The sequence below is a fragment of the Sus scrofa genome, chromosome 1 (genome assembly GCF_054392235.1).
Source record: "Sus scrofa isolate SSC_HxYL_T2T_F1_AM1 chromosome 1, Sscrofa_HxYL_maternal_Yorkshire_Landrace_v2.0, whole genome shotgun sequence".
Classification (NCBI taxonomy): Eukaryota; Metazoa; Chordata; class Mammalia; order Artiodactyla; family Suidae; genus Sus; species Sus scrofa.
Genome location: NC_139383.1, coordinates 213,174,213 through 213,198,195, shown reverse-complemented (window position 1 = coordinate 213,198,195; position 23,983 = coordinate 213,174,213). Strand labels below are relative to the sequence as shown.

The 23,983-nt window shown below is 36.3% G+C and overlaps 1 protein-coding gene and 1 long non-coding RNA gene across 5 annotated transcripts in view; both read right to left on the bottom strand.

Annotated features, from left to right (window-relative positions):
* The window catches only part of MLLT3 (MLLT3 super elongation complex subunit), a 287,600-nt gene that overhangs the window by 197,226 nt on the left and 66,391 nt on the right, over positions 1–23,983 (bottom strand). The window lies entirely within an intron of this gene.
* On the bottom strand, positions 1,562–10,125 carry LOC146406995 (uncharacterized). The gene is made up of 2 exons (XR_014820963.1): positions 6,735–10,125; positions 1,562–5,447 (listed from the first exon to the last, which is right to left on the bottom strand). It is a non-coding gene; the product is annotated as an uncharacterized LOC146406995 (long non-coding RNA).

Below are 23,983 nucleotides of genomic sequence, written 5' to 3'. Positions count from 1 at the left end.
GAAAGACAAACATCATAGGATATCACTTACCTGTGGAATAAAAAAAAAACGGGGGGGGGGGTACAAATGAACTTATTTGCAGAACAGAAACAGACTCACAGACTTTGAAAACAAATTTATGGTTATCAAAGGGGACAGATCAGGGTGGGGGATGGACTGGTGGTTTGGGATTTGCATACGCATACTATGGTATAAGAATGACTAGCCAATAGGGACCTGGGGTATAGCACAGGGAACTCTACCCAATAGTCTGTGATAATCTATGTATCACAGGAAAAGAAATCTGAAAGAGAATGGATTGTGTACATATATAAATGAATCATGTTGTTGTATAGCAAAAATCATCACATTATAAATCAAGTATACATCAATAAAACTTTAAAATGAAAAGGAAGGAAGGAAAGAAGGAAGGAAGGGAAAAGAAAAGAAAAGAAAAGAAAAGAAAAGAAAAAAGAAAAGGAATTTCTGGCTCAGGGTTATCAACTCTGGGAATATTTTAAATTACTGATGCTAGGGTCCCACCCAAGACCACTAAAATTAGACTCTGGGTGTACAGCTCAGGTTTGGGGATTTTTATTTGTTCTTCTTTTTTTTAAATTCAGGTGATTCAAATGTGCAACCCAGGCTGAGAAACCACCATCTCCAGCAGGAGACAAAATGGGAGAGAAACCTTAATAATACAGGGAAAGATTTGTTTTGTTTTTATAACTAACTTAATAGAATCATATTTTCTCCTTAGGGAGAAAGAATACTGTTAATAATCATGTTCTTAACTTAACCTGAAAATATACTTGAGATTGGAAGTTTTAAAACATCTCTAACTCTTTTAGCCAACTCGGAATATGTGAACAGGATGGCCAACCAAGAAATGTCTAGTTTCACTACAAGAAACCTCAAGTTTGTTCATTAAATTGACATTGCTCTAACAGGATCAAACAGTGCTTAGCTTAGAACAAGCAACTCATGGAAATACTTGTGTTATGCTGAGGTCATTTTAGAATTATGCTTACTGTTACATGATTTTATTTTTATATGAAGAACAATCATTTTAAAGCATAGGAAATGCCAGTCAAGATTCAAAATGATAAACCTAATTTTCTATCACCCAGGCTGATTATTCAAACTGAGGATTTTATGTTCACATCTCTGATTCCTCTTGCTTCTTTCTGGAGCTGCTCTCATACCCAGCCACCTAAGGGGTTTCTACCACTGCCATTACAGAGAAACAAAGGAAACTTCAAAGTCAGCAGATTCTATTTCTAAATGTGTATTTTCTGAAATGCTTCTTATTAGAAAAAGGGAAACCTGTATGTCAAAGGTTGAACATACAATGTTAACTTTGTTTAGAAATATTTTTATTTTGTTGTTCAGTGTGATAAATAACTGCAAAGTCAGCAAAAAAAAAGTACAACATACTGATTTCACAAATAAAGGAGGATCAGACCAGGAAGTAATAAAAAGACTGCATCTCCATTATTACCCTTCTTGTCATTATGTGAATAAAAAATTACCTAGAACACGTATTTTAATATGAAAACTGTAAGAAATGTTATTTTTCAAATTTTTTTGTCTTTCAGACTCTTTTTTTATTGATTTTTATTTTTTTCCTTTATAGCCAGTTTACAGTGTTCTGTCAATTTTCTACTGTACAACAAGGTGACCCAGTCATATATACATATATACATTCTTCTTCCCACATTATCATGCTCCATCATAAAAAAATAAACTGTAAGAAACTTTAGATTTGAGACATACATCACTTTCTTATACAATGAAAGCCAAAATGTGTGCCCAGTGGGAAAAAACATTTCAAAGTCTCTTTGGAAATATTCCACCTAACTCACCTATCATGTTTTTCAGAGCTTAAATCAGCCAAGATATAGAGGTTAAGGTGTCAGTTCCTAGATTACATAAAGGGGAATTTATCCAACAAACTTTCTTTCAAAATCTGAAAAATGTTCTTCAGAAATTCACACCTATTTTACATGTCCCATTTTCTGGTAAATATTTTCACAAAAAAGAAATAATTACTGAATATAAACTGGTATTAGTTCAGCTGCAATCTCAAAGTCCTTTGTAAATTGCTTACACATTTTAAATGAACTATGGATTATACCTTTTATTTACAACGTACTTCCTGTTACCCAAATTTGTTTTTAATACAAGTACTTATATTCTTTAATACCTCTTACTTTTTTTTCCCTCTCAAAAAGAAAAATCCAAGAATAACTCAGTTTGGCTTTTAGCTTTCATCATGACAAAGTACTCCTTGTTTTCCCCCCTCCATCCAGTGCTCAGTTGCTTTTTCAAATACAATTTCCTTTCAACTTTGTATTCATTTGTTTTCTTTCTATCTTTTTTAAAGCATTGCTTATCTTTATTTTAATTCTTTGGCAAGTACTTAATTAGGATTCCATCTTGCTAGCGGCCACTCTAATTCTATAGCCTCCTCATTGAGAAGCAAGTTTCACTTCTCCTTTATCTGCCCCTAAACTTTTTTCTTTTTTCTCACTCTCACTACTAATATTAAATTCAATCAATTTCTAAGACAGGAAGTACAACACTAAATTACACTAAATATGTAACTGCATTTTTCTATTAGACTAAGAAACTGTTGATCCCCTCTCACTTTCAAAATATAAAATATACAAAACAGTAATTAAAAACAAATTTTAAAAATCTCTAGGGATGGCTTGAGGTCTCCTCTCATAGCCACAGTAAAGCCTCTCAAACTTATCTGTTTGACAATCTGTGTAAATTACTGATTTACAGGAAAGCTAAAAAAACCTTAACTTTAGTTTATACTAAATAAATAAGATATTTACAAAACATCTACTATTTGTTAATGTAGTGATAGGCAGCACTATTCCAAATCCCACAAAAATGACCAAATTAAATTAATCTCAAAGTTGTTTTCATAGCTGCATTCAATTACAGATTATGTATTTGCCCCTAAATGTCATTACTTCAAGCAAAAGATTAAACCCTACAACCTTCATTTAATCTGAAAAATTAAGGTATTCATATATATGATAAAGTCTTTGCAATAACCTATAAAATATTGCTTGACCCTTTAAAAAGATTCACCAGCAACACGTCCAAAGGTCTTGTTATTGTCATTGTCAGATATATAGTATGGAAAACCTAGAGAAATGCAGAAATATATATAAAAGTTAAAATCACTCATAAACCTACCAGGACTAACCACTGTTTACATTTATAGAAGAAGACATCAAAATGTTATGTGTTCATAAATGTGAAAAATTAACACAGCTGCAATCATATGATATATAATTGGAGTCCACTTTTTCAACTTATATCATGAACTTTGTCCTACATCATTAGGTATCTAAAAAAAATGTCATCTTAGTGGCTGACATCTACCATTAGAACTTTTAACAGTTACTATACAAAACACAGATTTTCAAAAGCGAAATATTTAGCAAATGTATATGTGAAATTTTTGTAAGTCATGTTTTTGGAAAGCTCTTTTGTAAAGGAGTTGTTCCAACTTTGAAAAAACAAATAAGGGAGTTCCCATCGTGGCACAGTAGTTAACGAATCCGACTAGGAACCATGAGGTTGCGGGTTCGATCCCTGCCCTTGCTCAGTGGGTTAAGGTTCCGGCGTTGCCGTGAGCTGTGGTGTAGGTCGCAGACGTGGCTCGGATCCTGCGTTGCTGTGGCTCTGGCGTAGGCTGGCAGCTACAGCTCCGATTCGACCCCTAGCCCGGGAACCTCCATATGCTGCAGGAGGGGCCCAAAAAATGGCAAAAAGACAAAAAAAAAAAAAAGAAAAAGAAAAAACAAATAAGGCAAACAGCAATGGTGAGGATAAGGGAAAAAATCAATATAGATCCATCTTTAAAGTATTCTGTGCCTGAAAAAGCTGGGGAAAGGGCCCAGCGAAACAGTGACCCTATGTTTCTGTTTCGGTTCTGTATGTAAGTCACTGAATGGACAATTTAGCTTCAGTAGCTCTGCCCTTCATTTTTGCCCAAACTTGTCCTACCTGGAAGAACAGAAAATGAGTTTGAATTAAAAAATCCACACTGTTTTCTGCAGAACCTACCCAAGAGGCACACTAACCCTACAAGCACTCACAAAACGAGGGAAAAAATTCTGGAAGCAGACACTAATCATGGTCTACACAAACAAGAAGGAGTGTTCCGAAATACAAATACCAAGTCTTCCACAGGCACATAAACATTAGGAAAGATATTCAGCAACAGCACAGTTAATAAGGGCTACCCTAGAAAGGTCTGGTGCCAAAGAGGTCAGAGTTGCAGAGCTTTCTCAGACATAACGCACTTTTAATAGAAACCAAGAGGAAGGAAGGAAATAGACATCCAAAAAAAATCAATCAGAAAATATCTGAGTAATGAGAGACAAAATAGGTACTGAAAGAAAACTGCATTCACAAGGCAGAAACAGACACTGCCACGAGCACATTTAGGATCACAATGGGCAGCCTGCTGCAGCAGCAAGGACTTGAAGAAACAGAGATGTTCCCCACAATTAAGTACAGTCCAAGAGACCCAATTAGTTGATCATCTCAACTCCTACATGCTCCACAGCCCAAAGACACCACCACGTGCTCAAAAAACTCTTTGATACGGGCAAATGTTAAGAACAGAGGTGGGAGGATGCCCGTCCATCTCTCAGCTAGAAATATCTGAGCAAGGCATAAATTAGGCCCAATGAGGCTGCCTTTTTAATCCATCAAGAGGCAGACAGAGCTATGTGATTCTATTACTAAACAGGGGCCTGTGGCAATGAAGGGAGAATGCCTCAAACTTAGAAAGGACCTCCTGCACTTATTAAATATAAAACAGCTTTTAAAAGTCCATCACAGGTATATTTCTGACTGTAATTTTTAAAAGGGGATTTTTTTTCCCTTAATGTAGTCAAGCAGGCAAAAAGCCAATCAATCCATTAGAAAAATCAAAGAGACAGAAACCTATGCTTTGTCATTAATTTAGCCATGCAAAAAGCAACACTACTGACATTTTTTTTTTTTTTTAACTGGAAAGCAGTGGATAAATGGATAGCAGAACAGAAAGTAGAAAATGCCTTTGTAATACCTATCCTACAACTGGGGCAGAGCTCATACTTCTGGTTCATGCCATGCCCTAGGGTATAAGCTAATGTCCCCGGGTTTGGCAGCACATGCAATGATAAAAGAAGAAAGCGTGTCATCATAAAAAAGTCATTTCTGACTATAGATTTTGATGGCTATCATTTAAGCAGAAAGAATACACTGTGTTTATCCAACCCTTTCCCTCCACCCCCTTAACCATGAGAATTTCATAAAAACTACTGTGCCAAGTGGTAAATTTAAAACACGATATCCATGGGAGTTCCCGCTGCGGCACAGCAGAAACAAATCTGACTAACTTCCATGAGGATACAGGTTCCATCCATGGCCTGGCTCAGTGGGTTAAGGATCTGGCATTGCCATGAGTTGCAGTGTAGGTCACAGACACGGCTTGAATCTGGCATTGCTGTGGCTGTTGGTGTAGGCTGGCAGCTACAGCTCCAATTAGACCCCTAGCCTGGGAACTTCCATATGCAGCCAGTGTGGCCCTAAAAAGCAAAAAAGTGAAAAAAAAATACATGTAAAATACTACATCCCTATGGTTCTTTGTTATCAGTCTAATGAGCCATAATTAGCTTAGAAAAAAAAGCTGAGTGAAGGAGAAAGGTAAGATAGAGACCCCACTTCTTGACTGCACAGTTTAATCAGAGTTCCTCCAATTTAAATTGGTTCTTGAATGCTGATGACTATTCTTGAAGGGTAAACTTTTGTAGATGGACCTGTTTCATTTTGTTTTCATAAAATCTACTGTGTGCATTTTTTTTAATTACAAGATTATTGCAAATTATCCAACCAAGGCTATTTCTTCTCAGCTCTGGTATGGGACTCCTCCTGCAGGTAGTGGCTGTTTAACTAGAAAAACAAAAACACTGCCAACAGGCACATACTGTGCAGAAAATATAAGTGCTACATTTATAGACAGGAGCAGCTTTGTAGAATATCTAAGATCGGCACCCCAAATGAAGAACAACCATCTGGTTCTTCACTTATAACCACGGTTTCAGCCACACAAACATCCAGGAGCATGAAACCTAGGTGCCTGCATTGCCTGCTGTCAAGCTATGGAGGGGAAGCCACTAAGTAGCCAATTATTTAAGGCCATATATGAGGTGTTCAACCTAGGCATTCATGGACACTTACCTTTCAGTTAATTGTAGATATTAAAAATATGACACACTCTAAAATGTCTTGGGAAAAACAGACAAGCACTCCATGTTATTACAGCTGTATAAGAAACTGCTAAGACTCAATCAATGTATACTATCACAGAGGATTGGTGCTATACACAGGCATCTCCCTCAATCCCAGAGATGTTTGCTACAAAGCAAAACTACACCATTTGTCTGGGGAGGAAGTAATGGGGGAGGGATGTAATTTTTTAATATGCTAGAGAAGGATAAAACGTAGAGGGAAATAGGTGTAACATTCTTTTTGTACAAGAAATTTTATTTATTTATTTTTTGTCTTTTTAGGGCCACACCCGTGGCGCATGGAGTCCCAGGCTAGGGATTGAACTGGAGCTACAGCTGCCAGCTTATGCCACAGCCCCAGCAATGCCAGATCCGAGCCACATCTGCGACCTACACCACAGCTCATGGCAACACCAGATCCTTAACCCACTGAGCAAAGCCAGGGACGGAGTCTGCATCCCCATGGATGCACTAGTCAGATTTGTTTCCGCTGAGCCTGCACGGGAACTCCTGTACAAGAAATTTTAGATCCACTTTCCTATCTGAAGAATGCTTTTACTTCCCTAGAGATGATCATCTCACCATTCACAAACCTCTTGAACCATAAGCTCTAGTCCGTGATTTTCCTTATTAAAAAAAAATGAGACCTTTTATTCATTTACAGCTTAAAGGAGGAATCCTTGAAACACATACATCTCAAACAAATCCTAGGTTCCAATGTGAACTTTCATGTGTTTCTTTTTCAAATATTGGAATAATTCAAATATAAAGCAACACAAGCTATAAAAGTCAAATGCAATTAAAACACCAAGAAAATGAAACTGAAAAGCACTACCATTAAATTTTAAAACTTCAGATCCTTCAGATGATTTACTGCAATGTGAAAATAAAGTCTAAGTTGCAAAATTTATTTGACAGACATAGCATATTATAAGCACTTCAATATCAAAGCATCATCATAGTTTATGCTGTTCAAATACATTAATCTTCATCTTACCCTAGGTTTTATACATACATTTAAAAAACTAATTACATGCCAGAAGACAAGTGATAAACTACATGGCAGCATTTGTAATATCCCTTAATATAAATGTAATGTTCATATAATCATTAAAAGATTTGGAACCCTCCAACTGACCTAAGAATGTATAAACTCTTATTACACCATCTGGGTGTTAAGAGTTTTCAAGGACAGAAATAATGTGTACCCCATTTGTTCATTATTTTTAGTGGAACTAGAAAGGCTGGCCACCTCAAAACCCAAGGATTTAGCAAGTGTTCTAGTTTTTCCTTTTAATATTCAAAGTAATAAAACACATACACTATACAGCATTTAATATGTGCAGACATTATATTTAATTCACTTAGCCCTCTGAACATTCTTGTGAGGTAGCTTCTAACATTAACTTCATTTTATAAATGAGGAAACTAAAACAAAGAGGCAAAAAATAATTATCTGCCCCACACTTACAGCTGAGATTCAAACCCAGGCAGTCTAACCTTTTCACCACATTTCTAGAGTTCACCATATTAAATGATCCCAACCTTCCTCCCTGCCTTCCCACCTCCATCTGAAGATCAGGAATACCTGAGGAGGCAAACATTCTTAACTAAATTCACACCATCTGCCATCCCTTTTGAATAAGCAGATTTACATACCCAAGTTGTTTCCAACATGCTTGAGGTGAAAGGGAAAAAGAGAAAAAGACAATTCCCTCACACTTCTAGGAAAGAGATACTGGTTACAAAAATGCAAAAAGTTATAAATTATAAAGAATTAGAGAGGGCATTATCAGTAGAGTTTTCTAAATAATCCTAATCAGGATCTTAAGTACAGGGGGGAAAAAAAACAATGCTTTTTAAAAATTACCACATCAGGGTAATCAAAACAGTATGGTACTGGCACAAAGACAGACATAAAGACCAACAGAACAGAAGAAAAAGCCCAAAGATAAACCCTCAGATACATGGCCAAATGATCTTTGACAAGGCCGTAAGGAATACTCAGCAAAGAAAGGATAGTCTCTTCAACAAATGGTGCTGAGAAAACCAGATATTTACATGCAAAAGAAAAACGCTGGAACTTTATCTTCCACCCTATACAAAAACTAATTCAAAATGAATTAAAAACCTAAATCTAAGACCTGAAACTATAAAACTCCTAGAAGAAAACATAGGGGGAAATCTTCATCATATTGAATTTGGCAAAGATTTCTTAGATTTGACATCAAAAGCACAAGCAACAGAAGAGAAAAATAGACAAACGGGACTACTGCACAAATTTTAAAACTTCTGCAAAATAGAAGAAACGATCAAGAGAGTGAAAAGGCAACTGATACAATGGGAAAAAATATTTGCAACTCATGCATCTGATAAGGGATTATCATCTAGAATATATAAGAACTCTAACAACTCATAAACAAAAAACCCAATTTAAAAATAAGCAAAGGATTTGAATAGACATTTTTCAAACAATATATAAATGGCCAAGAAGCATATGAAAAGATGCTCAACTTCACTAGTTATCAGAGAAATACAAATCAAATCCACAACGAGACATATTATACATGTCAGAATGGCTACTATCAGAAAAAAAATAACATAATAAATACTGACAAGGGTGAGGAGAAAGCGGAACCTTCTGTATACACTATTGATGGAAATATAAATTGGTTCAGCCACTATGGAAATCAGTATAGAGGCTCCTCAAAAAATTAAAATAGAATTACCTATGGTATCAATCCCACTTGGGTATATATCTAAAATAATTGAAAACAGGATCATGAATAGGTATTTGCACACCTGTATTCATTCCAACACTATGGATAATAGCCAAGTGGTGAAGCAACCCAAATGTACATGGATGGATGAATGGATAAAAAAATATGGTATACTGAGACATTAGAATATTAATTCATCCTTAAAAAAATAAAGAAAGTTTGTCATATGCTACAATGTGACAAAACTCCAGCATACTATGCTAAGTGAAATAAGCTAGTCATAGGAGGACAATTATTATGTTGAGTATACCTACGTGAAGTATTTATATGAGTAGTCAAACTCACGGAAATAGAGAGTAGAATGGTGGTTGCCAAGGGCTAGGTGAGAGTCGGGGTAGGAGGAGTTGTTAGGTGAATGTAGAGTTTTAGCCACTCAAATCTGGGAGTTCTGGAGATATGTTGCACAGTGTATATGTAGCTGAAAATATTGCATGGTCCACTTGGAAACTGTTGAGAGGGTGAATTTTGTTACATATGTATTTTTGTGGCCCAAAACAGGAATATACAACAAGAATACATTACCTGTACCTAAAGTCTTATTTAACAACCTCATATTTTAGTCATGCCTCTTTACTCTATTGGATTTAAATTAACAGCAGCAGCAAATCTACTCAAAAAACACTCATTTGAAATAATAAAAGGGACATGGTTGAGATTGCTTTTCATATTCAATAAACATTAAGCTCATCATTTTATTTCCAGATGATTTTTATTTCTTATGAACTCTTCCAAAACATGATCTCCCCAAACACAGGACCATATGAGTATATAAAAAGCTTCCAAAGACAGATTAGGAGAAAACAGCCTAACACAGGACTACCCAATAGGAAAAAAAACATGAGCTACACACTTGTAATTGCAAGTTTTCTGGTAGCCACATTTTGTAAAAAGTAAAGATCCTGGTGAAATTAACATTAATATTTTATTTTATTTAGCCTAATATAGCTAAAGCATTGCTTCCAATGTGATTAATATGAAAAATTATTTAGCTATTTTATGTTCTTTCATTCATAGTAAATTTTTAGAATCTAGTGTATATTGTACACTTACAGTACATCTCAATTTACATGCGAAATTTTCACTGGCACCACTTGACAAGTATCTATGTAAATTTCAAAATATTTATAGTTGAAAAAGTATATTCACATACCCAAGTTGTTCTAAATAGTTATAATAATTGAATCCAATTATTATCCAATAATTATTTTATATATATAACATAAATTTAATAATATGTAATATATATTATAATACATACATAATATATATACTATAATAATTATTATCCAATAACTGAATCCAATAAAGAATCAAATAAAAATTTTAATTCAATTAAAATTAAACAAAATTTAAAATTCACTTCTTCAGTCTAATTCACATTTCAAGTGCTAAACAGTCAGCAGTAGCCAGTGACTACCACACTGCACAGCAAGCATTTCTATCAGGAATATAAAAAGGCATGTATTTCATCAGTCTTCATTCTCCTTTAGTTCTACAACATTAATTTACAATTGTTCTTATGTCATCTAATTGGTACAGCCCCAGATTAGCCAGATAGTTCCTTCTCCCCAAGGAAGTTGTTTTTGTTTTCTGGAAAGCAGTCAGCATTTAAAGTTTGAAAAACAGAAAACAAAAAAAAAGTGTAAGGCATCCAGGGATTAGATTCAACATCCCACTGGTGTGTTTATGGCAAATGGATTTTCATTGTAATAATTAATTGTTGGAAACACCAGAGGCAAAATATGCTTGCCCTAATTATGTGAAATTGCCCTAACATCCATTTGGAATGGTCTTATCAAAAGGAAATCAAAAAAGGAAAAAAGAAAAAAAAAAAAAAAAGAAGGATTAAAAGAAGAAAGAAGATATCCCCTGAAAAGGGGACCCTCCTACACTGTTAGACTGTAAATTGATGCAGCCACTATGGAGAACAGTGGGGAGGTTCCTTAAAAAACTAACATGGGAGTTCCTGTTTTGGCTCAATATCCAGGAGGATGCACGTTTGATCCCTGGCCTCGCTCAGTGGGTTATGGATCCAGGGTTGCCATGAGCTGTGGAATAGACTGCAGATGCAGCTTGTATGCCAAGTTGCTGTGGTGTAGGCCAGCAGCTGCAGCTCCAATTCTACCCCTAGCCTGGGAACTTCCATATGCTGCAGGTGCAGCTGATAAAAAAGGAAAACAAACAAAAAGCAAAACAAAACATGAGAAAATAAAATCTTCACAGATAAGCAAAAGCTAAGAGAATTCAGCAGCACTAAACCTGCTTTACAACAAATACTAAAGGAACTTCTCTAGGCAGAAAAGAAAAGGCCATAACCAGAAAAAAAAACACCACAAATGACAAGGCTCACCAGTAAAGGTATATATAAAGATACGAAATCATCCACGCACAATTATGCCACCAAAATCAGAAATCGTTAGAAGAGGAGGGTACAAATGCAGGACACTGGAAATGCACTTGCAATTAAGAGATCAAAAACTTAAAACAATCTCGCATATATATAGACTCCTATATCAAAATTTCAGAAAAACTGCAAACCAAAAATCTAAAATAGATAAACAAATAAAAAAAAAAAATCAACTCAAATGCAACACTAAAGATAGTCATCAAACCAGAAGAGGAGAGAACAAGAGAAGAAGGGAGGAAAAAAGAGAAACAAACACTAATCCAAAGCAATTAATAAAATGGCAATAAGAACATACATATCAATAATTACCTTAAATCTTAATGGACGAAACGTCCCAACCAAAAGACACAGACTGGCTGAATGGATACAAAAACAAGACCCATACATATGCTGTCTTCAAGAGACCCACTTCACTTCTAGGAACACATACAAATTGAAAGTGAGAGGATGGAAGAAAATATTCCATGCAAACGGGAATCAAAAGAAAGCTGGAGTAGCAATACTCATATCAGACAAAATAGACTTTAAAATGAAGAATATTTTAAGGGACAAGGAAGGTCACTACATAATGATCAAAGGATCAATCCAAGAAGAAGATATAACAATTTTAAATATCTACGCACCCAACATAGGTTCACCACAATAATATAAGGCAACTGCTAACAACCTTAAAAGGATGAATCGACAAGAACACAATCATAGCGGGGGACTTTAACACCCCACTCACAGCAATGGACAGATCAACCAGACAGAAAATCAATAAGGAAACACAGGCCCTGAATGATGCATTAAACCAGAGGGACTTAATAGATATTTATAGGACATTCCATCCAAAAGCAACAGAAGACACATTCTTCTCAAGTGCAGATGGAACATTCTTTAACATTGATCACATCCTGGGCTACAGATCCAACCTCGGTAACTTTAAGAAAACTGAAATCATATCCAGCATCTTTTCTGACCACAACACTATATGACTGGAAATCAACAAGAAAAAAAGTGCAAAAAACACAAACACGTGGAGACTCAACAACATGCTACTAAACAACCAATGGATCACTGAGGAAATCAAAGAGGAAACCAAAAAATACCTAGAAGCAAATGACAACAAAGATACCACACTCCAAAACCTATGGTATGCAGCAAAAGCTGGTCTAAGAGGATAGTTTATAGCAATACAAGCCCACCTCAGGAAACAAAAAAAAGCTCAAATAAGCAAGCTAACTTTACATCTAAAGCAGCTCGAGAGAGAAGAACAGACAAGACCTAGTAAGTAGAAGGAAATAAGTCAAAGATCAGAGCAGAAATCAATGAAATAGAAACAAAGAAAACCATAGAAAAGAACAATGAAATGAAAAGCTGATTCTTTGAAAAGATCAACAAAATTGATAAGCCCTTAGCAAGACTTACCATCAAAAAAAGAGAGAGGACTCAAATCAATAAAATTAGAAATGAAAAAGGAGACATAACAATGGACATCACAGAAATGCAAAGGATCATAAAAGACTACTATATGCAACTATATGCCAATAAAACGGAAAACCTAGAAGAAATGGACAAATTCTTAGAAAAGTACAATCTTCCAAGACTAAACCAAGGTGAAATAGAAAAGATGAATGGACTCATCACAAGTACTGAAATTGAAACTGTGATTTAAAAACTTCCAACAAACAAATGTCCAGTACCAGATGGCTTCACAAGCGAATTCTATCAAACATTTAGAGAAGAGCTAACACCTATCCTTCTGAAACTATTCCAAAAACTGCAGAGGAAGGGTCACTCCCAAACTCATTCTATGAGGCCACTATCACCCTAATACCAAAACCAGACAAAGATACCACAAAAAAAGAAAACTACAGGCCAATTTCACTGATGAACATCGATGCAAAAATCCTCAACAAAACACTAGCAAACCACATCCAACAATACATTAAAAGGACTGCACATCATGATCAAGTGGGATTTATCCCAGGGATGCAAGGTTCTCCAGTATCCGCAAATCCATCAGTGTGATACACCACATTAACAAACTGAAGAATAAAAACCATATGATCCTCTCAATAGGTGCAGAAAAAGCCTTTGACAAAATCCACACCCATTTCTGATAAACACCCATCAGAAAGTGGGCATAGAGGGAACCTACCTCACCATAATAAAGGACATATTATATGACAAACCCACAGCTAACATCATTCTCAACAGTGAAAAGCTGAAAGAATTCCCACTGAGATCAGGAACAAGACAAGGATGTGCACCCTCGCCACTACTCTTCAACATAGTTTTGGAAGTCCTAGCCACGGCAATCAGGGAAGTAAAAGAAATAAAAGGAATCCAAATTGGAAAGGAAGAAGTAAAACTATCCCTATTTGCAGATGACATGATACTATACCTAGAGAACCCTAAAGACTCTACCAGAAAACTGTTAGAGCTCATCCACAAATTTGGAAAAGTCACAGGATACAAAATTAATACACAGAAATCAACGGCATTTCTATACACGAACAATGAAAGGGCAGAAAGAGAAATTAGGGAAGCAATCCTGTTTACCATCACATCCAAATGAATAAAATACCTAAGAGTAAACCTACCTAAAGAGACAAAAGACCTGTACTCTGAAAACTACAAGCCACTGATGAAAGAAATCAAAGATGACACAAATAGATGGAAAGAAATACCATGCTCTTGGACCGGAAGAGTTAATATTATCAAAATGCCAATACTACCCAAGGCAATCTACAGATTCAGTGCAATGCCTATCAAATTATCAAGCACATTTTTCACAGAACTCAAACAAAATATTTTAAAGTCTGTTTGGAAGTACGAAAGACCCAGAATAGTCAAAGACATCCTGAGAAAGAAAAATGGAGCTGGAGGAATCAGGCTCCCAGACTTCAGACTATATTACAAAGCAACAGTCATCAAAACCGTATGGTACTGGCACAAACTCGGAAATAGAGATCAGTGGAACAGGATAGAAAGCCCAGAATTCAACCCACGCACCTACAGCCAACTAATCTATGACAAAGGAGGCAAGAATACACAATGGAGAAAAGACAGCTTGTTCAATAAGTGGTGGTGGGAAAACTGGACAGCCACATGGAAAAGAATGAAAGTAGAACACTCCCTAACACCATACACAAAAATAAACTCCAAATGGATTAAAGACCTAGATAGAAGACCAGACACTATAAAACTCTTAGAGGAAAACATAAGCCAAACACTCTCTGACATAAATGACAGCAACATCTTCTCAGATCCACCTCTTAGAGTAATGACAATAAAAACAAAAATAAACAAATGTGACTAATTAAAAGTTTCTGCACAGCAAAGGAAACCCTAAACAACACAAAAAGACAACCCACAGAATGGGAGAAAACCTTTGCAAATGAACTGACTGACAAGGGATTCATCTCCAAAATTTACAAACAACTCTGCAGCTCCATACCAAAAAAAAACAAACAACCCCATTAAAAAATGAGCAGAAGATCTAAACAGACAGTTCTCCAAAGAAGACATACAGATGACCAAGATACACATGAAAAGATGTTCAGCGTCACTCATTATTAGAGAGATGCACATCAAAATCCCTATGAGGTACCACCTTACACCAGCCAGAATGGCCATCATCCAAAAGTCTACAAGCAATAAGTGCTGGAGAGGGTGTGGGGAAAAAGGAACCCTAGTACACTGTTGGTGGGATTGTAAATTGGTGGAATCACTGTGGAAAACAGTATGGAGATTCCTCAGAAAACTAAATATAGAACTACCATTTGATCCAGCAATCCCACTCCTGGGCACCTATCCAGAGAAAACCACGACTCGCAAAGACACATGTACTCCAATGTTCATTGCAGCACTATTTACAATAGCCAAGACATGGAAACAACCTAAATGTCCATCGACAGAGGAGTGGATCAAGAAGATGTGGTATATATGCACAATGGAATATTACTCAGCCACTAAAAATAATGAAATACCAGCATTTTTTGCAACATGGATGGACCTAGAAACTATCATGCTAAGCGAAGTCAGCCGTACAGTAAGACACCAACATCCAACGCTTTCACTGATATGTGGAATCTGAAAAAAGGACAGACTGAACTTCTTTGCAGAACAGATACTGACTCACAGATTTTGAAAAATGTATGGTTTCCCAACAAGACAGTTTGGGGTGTGGGGAGTCGCACTGGGGTTGTGGGATAGAAATCGTATAAAATTGGATTGTGATGATCATTGTACAACTATAACTGTAATAAATTCATTAATTTTTAAAAAACCCTAGCAACAATTTAATATGATCCAGCATATATTTTGGACATATATTTGGAAAAGATGAAAACACTAAATCGAAAAGATGCACACACTCCAATGTTTATAGCAGCACTATTTACAACAGCCAAGACATGGGAGCAACCTAAACGTCCACTGACAGAGGAATGGATAAAGAAGGTGTGACACAGATATATACATAGGGAAATATTACACAACCATAAAAAAAGAATGAAATAATGCCATTTGCAGCAACATGGATGGACCTAACGATTATCCTACTAAGTCAAAGACAGACAACATGAAATTGCTTATATGTGGGATCTAAAAAAAATGATACAAATGAACTTATGTACAAAACAGAAATAGACTTACAGAAATAAAATGCAAACTATGGGTAGCAAAGGGGGAAGGGAGAGAGGAATAAAGTAGGAATTTGGGATTAATAGATGCGTACTGCTCTATATTAAATAAACAAGGACCTACTGTATGGCACAGGGAACTATATTCAATATCTTATGAGAATCTATAAAAATAAAGAATCTATAAAAGAATCCATAAAAATAAATATATGTATAACTAAATCACTTTTTTACACACCTGAAACTAACACAACATGGTAAATCAACTATACTTCAAAAAAAAAAAAAAATTGTCCCCCGTCTCAGGCGTGATCTTTCCTGAGAGCTCAGGATGGCAGGCTGATCAAAGGGCAGCAAAGAGCTGCAAAAGGAAAAAACTATTCACCTGAATGTCTTTGAACGTTACTCATGGACAATGTTCATTGTTGAGAACTTCAACCTGCTCAAACTGACCAACACACTCATTATACCCAAAGACATTAACAAAAAAATCATAAAGTTAAACAAGGTGTTATAAACACTGCCTTCATTTGACAAGGCATATCTCATTCAAATCGCCAATAAATTATGAGAGGTTCCTTGGAAACTTCCCAAACAAGAAAAGGCAAGTAGCTATAATGTGTACAGACTGAAATACTGGACTGAAAGATAAAATTGACAACAGGGGAGTTCCCGTCGTGGCGCAGTGGTTAACAAATCCGACTAGGAACCATGAGGTTGCGGGTTCGGTCCCTGCCCTTGCTCAGTGGGTTAACGATCCGGCGTTGCCGTGAGCTGTGGTGTAGGTTGCAGACGCGGCTCGGATCCCGCGTTGCTGTGGCTCTGGCGTAGGCCGGTGGCTACAGCTCCGATTGGACCCCTAGCCTGGGAACCTCCATATGCCGCGGGAGCGGCCCAAGAAATAGCAACAACAATGACAAAAGACAAAAGACAAAAAAAAAAAAAAAAAATTTGACAACAGGCTTTGCTTTTTCAACAAAGGAAATACCATCTCTGTTACCAACCCAACATGGTTTATAACAGCAATGACTAACTCTGCAATAGTCCCTAGTAATAATAATAGCAATAACAATAACAGCTAACACATGTGTGTCACTCAGTGCCAGGAATTGTTCTAAGCATATATTACATATTTTACATATATTGTTTAACCTGCACTCTAACTATAAATACTTTACGATCCCCACTTTGAAGATGAGGAAAGTAAGAGTAGTTAGATGAACATAGGTCACACAGGTGATTGACAGAACACCACCTGACATTTAAACCAAAACAGTCTGTCTCCACAGGACATATTTTTAACCACCACAATGTACAGTCAAGATCAAATTCACCTTGGCTGGTTTGAGAACTATAAGACCACTAGCTACTCAGATTCTCCCTCAAACCTCTGCCTGAGAGAAATATAAATAGATGATACCTCTTCCCAAACTTGTCCACCAAAGACACCCAATGATCTCTCCACGGTGACCTTTCTCTCACATACACAGGGAGGAAATCTAGTTCCAGAATGTTGTCAACACAACCATACTAGGGAATTCCTACTCTACTGTCCATCCTCTCCACTCCCAGGGATTTCATACAACTAATGGTGATCCCCAGGGAAATCCTGTGACTCACCAGTGATCTATAGGACCTGTTAACCAGGTACTTGCTCCCAGTACCACAAACTCCAAAACACTTTTAGTAATGAGAGCATGAAGCATGCATTGAAATCTCACTCACAATTCCACTTTAGACAATAATTTCAATCCCATACTGTTATACGGCTGTTTAACGGTATGGCTGATACTGGATTTTCAAATAACTATTTCAAGTTTCACTCCTTTTATTTGCCCCCAAAGCTCGAAGCACCTTATGAGGGAGGTGGCCTATTAAAAGGAGACACTCAAGTGGAAGAAAGAGGGGGGGAAGTACCTAGATATGCAGCCCTTCCTAAATCAGACACATATTTAACAATATTTTCTTCCCCACGTGTTCTTATTACAGAACTGCCTCTTTTTCTCCATTTAGATTTCTTCCTTGGTGCCACTGGTTTACCAGATAGATATAGAGCTAGATAGACAGACAGATAAAAGGTATTTAATACATTAAAGGTTGTTTAATTAAGTCTTCTCTAAATGACTAATTCTGTTGAGAAAAAAATACTCATTATGAAAAATCCATAGGTAAAGAAACATAAACCAACATTTTAGCTAAAATTCCCAAATGGCCTTAGCAGCCAGCAGACATGAGGGTAAAGAGGAACACCCCTCAATTCTTGAATTTATTTTCGGCCCGCTCAAGGATAATAACACACCTGGTCTAATTTCAAAGATACTCCCATACTTGATAACTGACTGTTTCTTTCTGTGGCCCACATAACTCTTTAAAGCAAAGTATTTTACAAAGCAAAGACTGCTTTTAAAGCCCTCTACCCAACCATCCCCCTCAGCCTCCTGCCCCAAAGGTGATATTTCCTTCTTTTTCAATTCCCTTTTGGTAAATTATTACATGGAACTGCGTTCCCTGGGAAAAGTCCAGAGGAAATATCTTCTAATTAAAGGAATTTACCAAACATTCTGAGCCCTATAAATTCTCCTGAATGGTCATGAATTTAACAACCATCCTTTCCTGTGACATTTTCAATTCAAAAACAAACCTGAAGCAAAGTTCAAAGCCAAAAGTGCTGAAATTCCATAATCAGAGAGAAAATAACTTGCTTAGCGACCAAAATAACAGTTTCTGATTTGTCTTCAACATAGACTTGAATACCAAAATTAATTTTCATAAGCTCCCAGTGATAATACAAACTATTTACCTGAAATTCCCAAAACACAAAATGTATGAAAGGAAGCAAACCACTTATCTATTACAAGCTCTACTTTGACAGAATTTGATATTATTTTTTATTGAGCATTAATATCACACCCTACAGACACAGCAATATTACCTAGGATTTATGGAGACGTTTGTAACCTCCTGAAATTAATGTTAATTGTTAAGTCTACATTCAATACCCATCCCCCCAGGTGCACACACAAACACACAAAACTGCTCCGATAAAATCAACAATTACACTTGCTTCCCTTTCTCAGCTGCCAAGTCATCAGATCCACCCACCCGGATCCCCTTATGACTGTAAAGTTTATGGATTACTTATTTCTCATGTTTTTTTCCTGACACATTGTAACCACTTTGCTTTTACAGAACTCTGATCAATTCTCAGAAGTTTACCAGGGAGGACAGTAATCAACAGAAGTAAAGACGTCTTAAGATTTTTCTTTATTACTTGGAATCTGGTTTGCAAAGAACTTTACAGTCATATCAGAGCCTTCTCATAACACTCCAGCAAAGGAAGCATTCTTAATCCCATTTAACACAGAAAAAATAAAGTTAAGCAAGTTGCAGAAGACCACCCAGTAGATCCAAGGCAGAGTGCAGATGACAGGTAGCAGGTGCTGTCTTTTAAAAAAAATTATCCTTTTAATTTCCTAAACTACCCCCCAATTTTTTTAAATTTCCAATTATGGCCAACATTACTCACATTAAGCAGAGTAACCTTTATATTTCAACCACCTCATTACCTCTGACACCACCAGCAGCTAGATTCTAGCTGCTAAGGCATCTCTCACTCCAGTTTTTATGGGTGCTAAAAGGGGGGAAACAGAGGTTTTGAGGGTGAACAGGATGAGAACATAACCTACAAGGCCAGTAACTGGTGTGACACTAAAGCTGAGCTTTGAGTTTCTGATAAGATGTTATTTTTAAGGACCCAAAACAGTCCACCTTGGCATTCTTCACAAGTAATATATTCATGTATATATTGAATGACAACATAATTGTTACCCAAATAAATCTTAGATTTACATGAAAAATAATTTTAATAGAATATTTAAGAAGCCAAATTCAAGAATGCATTAGATACTAAATAGTGACATAAAATCTTGTTTTCTCACCTGGCAAAGTCTCAAAGCCTAAACCGGTTTTAGTAACAAGCCCTATAAAAGTATGTCCTAAATGTTATTAGAGGTTTATTTAAAAGAGAAGGCTGAAAAATAAAGATTTTCTTAAAAACAAAAATTATAAAACACACTCTAAAACATTTTTTCTAATAAAGACTTTCTTTGTACTGAACATCCAGAAAGTACCAGAGAAAATCTGAGAATCTGACCTTTTATTATGAGTAATGGGTGTTTATTCTTCACCACCAGAGGTCAGAATCCAGAAGTTAAGTCCTTGTTTTATGGTCATGCTTATACTTTAACTCTATGAATCTCAGAGTAGTTTCAAATGTCACTTAAAACAAAAAAAGCCCTCAATTCTCAACACTAAGGGTTAAGTCTATAGGAAAGAAACTCATAAAGGAGAGAGAGGAGGCTGTCATTTTGGTTATTTCTTCTTCCAAAATACTTAGAGGGGCTGATATTCACATGCACTAGGAGGTGGCAGTTCTTGTGCAGGTTACCTCATTCACAACAAAGGAGCCCTGAGCACCCTGTACCAGCCATGGTGCGAGGTGAACTGAATATACTAAGTCAGAGAGAACCCCATACCCGTGAAGCTCACCCATCCCAGCTGATTCCAATTCATCCATAACAACAACATATATCAAGCACCCACTAGACCAGCCACTGTGCTTCTCATAAACATTTTGCCTATCTGTATAAAATCCTGCTCATTTTCTTACCTGTCTATTAGAGTAGGGCTTATCTCTCACCTATGACTGAGTACTAAACTCCAAATATTAATGATAGCAAGCATTCACTGGGGCTTCCTCAAGGAGACTGGTCAAATTAGGTGAACTTTTAAACACCCTTATCTTACAGATCTAGAATACAGGAAATAAATAGGAGCTTGAATGTCTAAATTTTCAGAACTACATTAAATGCTTTCCTAAATTCTAGAAGACAGGAAACAAACGGTACATTTTTTTAAATGGACAATGTGCAAATAAAGACATTCACAATACCGCTGGCAAAGGAAAATGTCCCCAGAATATTAAATACTAATGTGTGCCAATTTTTTGGTGCAGCATATGGAAGTTCCCAGGCCTGGGGTCGAATCATGGCTGCAGCTGCTGGCCTACACACAGCCACAGCAACACAGGATCCAAGCCGCTTCTGTGACCTGCACCACAGCTTACAGCAACACTGGATCCTTAACACACTTGAGTGAAGCCAGGGATTGAACTCGTATCCTCATGGATACTAGTCGGATTTGTTTCCACTGTGACACAACAGGAACTCCCTGTGCCAAATTTTTACAAAAATAATGTCACAAATCTCTGAATCAAGTATTTCTCTTTAGAAAAAAAGCAAATCAACTATAATGGTCCACAGCCTTGCATACCCTTGAGAATGACAACTAATTCTTTCCATATAAAAATTTTCATTTTCTTCTCTGTTCAATTCCAAATACTGTTTGTTCAAACTAAATAAATTTCATATTTGTGATTTTTAACTAACATCACACTTTCTGCTGAACATTTTTCATACCACTCCTCATTAAGGAGACATTAATGATTTCAATCAGACCAATTTCACTTCCTTACTCCAAAATTTAATTTCCTGTACAGTACTGCTTTCATTTCACCTCTGGAAAAAAAAAAAATCTCAGTTCACAATTTTTTAAAGACCTCTGTTTCCTATTATCTAAGAAAATTCATAGCTTGGCTGAATATAAATGAATATAAGTTGTTACAAGTTATGCTACTACTTTTTGACAGAGGGAAGCTTCTAGTAACATCGTAAAAAAAGAGTTCCACATTCAAGCAAACTGTCCCTCCTTAAAACTCATTTTATAAATTACTGAATCCAAAAAATGGGTGATATATGAATAAAGTATGTTCATGGAACACATTACAATAGGCAATATTACATGCAATAGGACAGAAAACCAATAAGAGAAATATTCTTATTGGAGAAAGTTCTTAATAAGACAGTCTTCACCAAAACAAAGCTAATTATTTGTATTTTAATCTCTTAACTGACTTCAGTTCCCTCACTCTGATAAGGGTACCTACTTTCCCTCTGTAAAACACACAGGTGATGCCCTCCAAATAGTAGATGCTTCTACCTACTAAATACCTCTTGCATAATAATGTACTTAACACAGGCATTTTGTTTATTCCCAAATCTGGTTTGGTTTTGTTGGCTTTTTAGGGGGATGGGGTGAGAAGTTTTGACTATATGCACTTGAAATCCTAACGAAATGAGGGTGAAAAAGTATTACTTTTTTTTTTTTTTTTTTTTTTTTTGTCTTTTTTTGCCATTTTCTTGGGCCGCTCCTGCAGCATCTGGAGGTTCCCAGGTTAGGGGTCGAATTGGAGCTGTAGCCGCCAGCCTATGCCAGAGCCATAGCAACGCGGGATCCGAGCCGTGTCTGCAACCTACACCACAGCTCACGGCAACGCCGGATCGTTAACCCACTGAGCAAGGGCAGGGACCGAACCCGCAACCTCATGGTTCCTGGTCAGATTTGTTAACCACTGAGCTACGACGGGAGCTCCAAAAAAGTATTACTTTTAAAAAAATGAAATGAGGGTGAAAAAAGCAATACTTTTTAAAAACTAAAGCAAATGCTCTGCAAACACTCCATGAAGGGGAACATCTAAATTAATGTCTGCCCCAATAACTTTGGAAAGAGAATTTAAGACTGACGGAAAAAATAATTTTAATTTGGAAAGATTCTAACATCAGATTTTAGAGCTTCAAAGTCTTGCTCCGTTTGAAAAATGGATGATGCATCAGAGTGTGGTTAACACAAGAAAAATCAGAACTCCACTAAGTGGAGATATAGAGATATACAGTTTTTTTAATGATCTTTCCTCAGGATCCTGGAGAATGTAGTATATTTATGTCTTTAGTTAAAATGCCTAAGAAATGTATATATCTTAATTATTCCTTTCTAACTAATTAACAAACTAGAACTAGGCCAAGTAATCAGCTCACATCTAAGAGTTTCATGAAACTGACCAATGATAAAGCCTATGGTGGTGGCTACTCCCATCAAATCCCCTCCCCCTACATGGCTTGACCAGTCTTCTGCCAGCAATCCTCCTGAATGTCATCTAACTGACCCCACAAATAATCACTTTTTTAACCACTGAATAACATTTACTTAATTAGTCATTTAAAATTGAATTTCATTTCTTAAAGTTTTACTGCAGTGCAGTCAATTTACAATGCTGTGATAATTTCTGCTGTACAACAAAGTGATTCAGTTATACACAGACACAATCCATTCTTTTTCAGATTTTTTCCCCAAATAGATTATCACAGAATATTGGGTAGAGTTCCCTATGCTATATAGCAGTTCCCGTTGGCCAGTCATTCCATATACCTCACTGTCAATCCTAAACCCCTAGTCTGTCCCTCGCCGCCTCCTGTCCCCTTTGGTAACCATAAACATGTTTTCAAAGTCTGCAAGCCTGTTTCTATTCTGCAAATAAGTTCATTGATATCCTTTTTTTTAGATTCCACATATAATTGATATCATACAATGTTTGTCTTTCACTAACTTCACTTAGTATAATCTCTAGGTCCATCCATGTTGTTGCAAATGGCATTATTTCATTGTTTTTCATGGCTGAGTAATACTCCATTGTATATATGTACCTCATCTTTATCCATTCCTTTGTTAATGGACATTTGGGTTGCTTCCATTTCTTGGCTATTATAAACAGTGCTACAATAAATTATAGGGTGCATGTATCTTTTTTTTGTTAAATCAATGAATTTTATCATATTTATAGTTGTACAACCATCATCACAAAGTAATTTTAGAACATTTCCATCCCTAAACCCCAGTCCATCCTTCCCTCCACAAACTGTCTCCTTTGGTTAAGTTTTTCAAAGTCTGTGAGTCTGTTTCTGTTCTGCTAATAAGTTCATTTAT